General features: G+C 50.7%; 1 pseudogene across 1 annotated transcript; it reads left to right on the plus strand.

Moving 5' to 3' along the window:
- Positions 1–326: 326 nt before the first annotated feature.
- Positions 327–1,870, plus strand: LOC309821740 (SWI/SNF-related matrix-associated actin-dependent regulator of chromatin subfamily D member 1-like; annotated as a pseudogene). The gene has a single exon. The product of its transcript is annotated as an SWI/SNF-related matrix-associated actin-dependent regulator of chromatin subfamily D member 1-like (transcript).
- Positions 1,871–3,824: the final 1,954 nt, after the last annotated feature.

The raw sequence follows: 3,824 nt of genomic DNA on the forward strand, positions 1-3,824 counted from the left end.
TTTATTTTTTTATTGAGGAATAATTGACATATAACATTATATTAGTTTCAAGTGTACAACTTAATGATTCAATACTTTTATACATTGCAAAATGTTTCCCACAGTAAGTCTAGTTAAAGTCTGTCAGCATACATTACTACAAATTTTTTTCTTTCGATGAGGACTTTAAAAATTTAATCTCGGCTCGCTGCCCCGAGCCTCCCATGCCGGCGGGCCAGCCGGGCGGCCGGGCTGGCGCGCGGGGAGCGGGCGGGGGTGGGGGTGGGGGGTCGCGGGAAGTTCCGGTTCCGGTTGTTTGTGCAGCTGCAGCAGCGGCTCTGGGAAAGATGGTGGCCCGGGGGGGTTTCCAGTCTGTGGCTCCGAGCGGCGACGCTGGAGACTCAGGAGGGGCGGGCACGGCGGCTGCCTTGGGTCTGGGCGGGAATCCGGGGCCTCCGGTGCGAATGGGCCCGGCGCCGGGTCAAGGGCTGTACCGCTCCCCGATGCCCGGAGCGGTCTATCCGAGACCAGGTATGCTACCAGGCAGCCGAATGACACCTCAGGGACCTTCCATGGGACCCCCTGGCTATGGGGGGAAACCTTCAGTCCTACCTGGCCTGGCCCAGTCAGGGATGGACCAGTCCCTCAAGAGACCTGCACCTCAGCAGACCCAGCAGGTCCAGCAGCAGGCGGTCCAAAATCGGAACCACAATGCAAAGAAAAAGAAGATGGCTGGCAAAATTCTACCTCAAAGGATTCGTGAACTGGTACCAGAATCCCAGGCCTATATGGATCTCTTGGCTTTTGAAAGGAAACTGGACCAGACTATCATGAGGAAACAGCTAGATATCCAGGAAGCCTTGGAACGTCCCATCAAGAAAAAACGGAAGCTGCGAATTTTCATTTCTAACACTTTCAATCCGGCAAAGTCAGATGCTGAGAATGGGGAAGGGACGGTGGCTTCCTGGGAGCTTCGGGTAGAAGGACGGCTCCTGGAGGATTCAGCCTTTTCCAAATATGATGCCACCAAACAAAAGAGGAAGTTCTCTTCTTTTTTTAAGTCCTTGGTGATCGAACTGGACAAAGACCTGTATGGGCCAGATAACCATCTGGTGGAATGGCACAGGACCGCCACTACCCAGGAGACAGATGGCTTCCAGGTGAAGCGGCCAGGACATGTGAATGTATGGTGTACTGTCCTGCTGATGCTGGATTACCAGCCTTCTCAGTTTAAATTAGACCCTCGTCTGGCTCTGCTACTGGGCATCCACACCCAGACCCGTCCAGTGATCAAGCACTGTGGCAATATATTAAGACGCGTAAGCTCCAGGACCCACCTGAGCAGGAGTTTGTTATCTGTGACAAGTACCTCCAGCAGATCTTTGAGTCTCAACCTATGAAGTTTTCAGAGATCCCCCAACAGCTCCACGCCTTGCTTATGCCACCAGAGCCCATCATCATTAATCATGTCATCAGTGTTGACCCGAATGATCAGAAAAAGACAGCTTGTTATGACATTGATGTGGAAGTGGATGATACCTTGAAGACCCAGATGAATTCTTTTCTGCTGTCTACTGCCAGCCAGCAGGAGATTGCTACTCTAGACAACAAGATCCATGAAACAATAGAAACTATCAATCAGCTGAAGACCCAGCGAGAGTTCATGCTGAGCTTTGCCAGAGACCCTCAGGGTTTCATCAGTGACTGGCTTCAGTCCTAGTGCCGGGACCTCAAGACCATGACTGATGTGGTGGGTAACCCAGAGGAAGAGCGCTGAGCTGAGTTCTACTTCCAGCCTTGGGCACAGGAGGCCGTGTGCCGATGCTTCTGCTCCAAGGTGCAGCAGAGACGACAAGAATTAGAGCAAGCCCTGGGAATCCGAAAGACATAGGGCTTCTCCCACAGCCCTGATTTGGCTGCACCGATTTCTTTATTTGGGCCCTGTGCTGCCTGCCTCATAGCACCTGCCTTGGTCTTGCTTGGGGCCTTCCAGGGGATGCTGTTGGTTCTAGGACAACACCAGAATGAAGAGGGTCTCACATGATACCTGTTACCCTCTTCTCCCACCCCATGCCTTCCTACCCCCAGCTTCCCTTTGCCCCACAAAGTTCCCATGTGCCTGTACCCTCCCCTGGTCTGCATAGGACCTCTAGATAGTATTAGAGAGAGAACCTGTAGTGGTAATCAATGCATTGAATGGATTGGGCCTACGGCCAAGTGGTCTTCAAGGGGACCAGCTACACTGATCCTGCCCGTCAGAGACCCGGGAGTTGGGAGCTTTAGCCCCTTCTCCGAGACTCAGGCCTGGGGGCACTCTATAAGCTAGTTGATCTTGGCTTTCCTGATAACAGAATACAGTTGCCTTCCTTCCCAGGTTTGGAGCAAACTGTCCCTTCACTTGTTGCCCTCTAGCACTAAAGGAATCCTGGATCTTGGGCTCCACTGAGCCCCAGGTCAGTCTGCAGCCCTCTGGATTGGCCTGCTGTCTCAGTGCTTCTCTTACTCCCTCGTAGGGGGTCCACATCAGTATTGGAGTTAGTTCTCTTAGTATTGCTCCCTCTCACCACACTCCCTGTAGCTGCTTTTTAGGATTCCCTCCTATCTGTCCTAACCCAGGGCATTTGAGCGGGGGAATCTTGCCTTTCTCTGTCAGAGCCCCAAGGGTCCTCACCTAGGGTACTGTCATTGCCAGCAGAGGCTGTTCCTTTCTGCTGTTGCTTGGAGATGTGACTCATTCATTCATTCCACCCTGCCTCCCCCATCCTTTCATGGAGAAACAGGCCTAAAATCAAACGGGTAAAAGCCCTGGGCCATCCCTGTCTTCCTGTCCCTTGTCTGCCCAGTTGACACCCACTGGTGACTTCTAGGGCACTGAGGAGTGAAAGCGCCTAGGGCTGGAGAATAGCTCTGAGTTGGGTTTTTGACTCTTCCCTCTCCCTGCCTCACAGGATTGTGACTACCCAGCCCCTGCCCTCAAAAGCTTCAGACCCCTCAGGTAGCAGCAGGACCTTGTGATCTTGGCCCCTTGCAACTGAGATGGTTTTGCATCTTTCCAGGGGAGCCTCAAATTCTTCTTCCCACGTTGTATCACCCCTGAGTTAGCATATCCCAGGCTCGCAGACTCAACACAGCAGGGTGGGAGACAGCTGGGCACAGAGGGGGAATTCCGTTCAGCATGGGCTCTAAACCCACAGAACTGACAAAGCCCCTGCTTCCCCACCCCCTCCTCAGGCTTCTGCAAGCACATCCCCCAGCACTGTATCCCTGACTGTCCCACACTGGGGACAGCAGAACTTCCTCCCTGTCTTACCCTTCCTGTCATTATCCCACCCCTCCCTTGAAAGGTTCTCCCCAGAGTGACACTGGACAGACAACCTCTGTCCCTGGGGCTGGAACCATGAGAAGGAAGCTCAGCACTCCTACACAGTGTCCCTGAAGATAACTTTTTATTAATTGAATTATTATATTTTTTTCATGGACCAAAATTTTTTTTGTACTGTCCCCTTATCGATGTCACCCAGTTTTAATAAAAGAATCTTCTGAAAAATAAAAATTTAATCTCTTAGCAACTTCCAAATATACACAGTATTATTCACTATAGTCACCATGCTGTGCATTACATCCCCACGACTTACTTATTTTATAATGGAAAATTTGTAACTTTTGATCCCCTTCACCCACTTCAGCCTAACTCCAGCCCTGCCTCTGGTAACCTGTTCTCTGTATATGTGAGCTTTTCTTTTTTAATTAAAAAATTGTTTTATATTCCACCTATAAGTGAGATCATATGGTATTTGTCTTTATCTCTGACTTATTTCACCTACAATTATATCCTCAAAGTCCAT

The sequence above is a fragment of the Grampus griseus genome (assembly GCF_964374135.1).
Source record: "Grampus griseus genome assembly, chromosome: 4".
NCBI classification, from domain to species: Eukaryota; Metazoa; Chordata; class Mammalia; order Artiodactyla; family Delphinidae; genus Grampus; species Grampus griseus.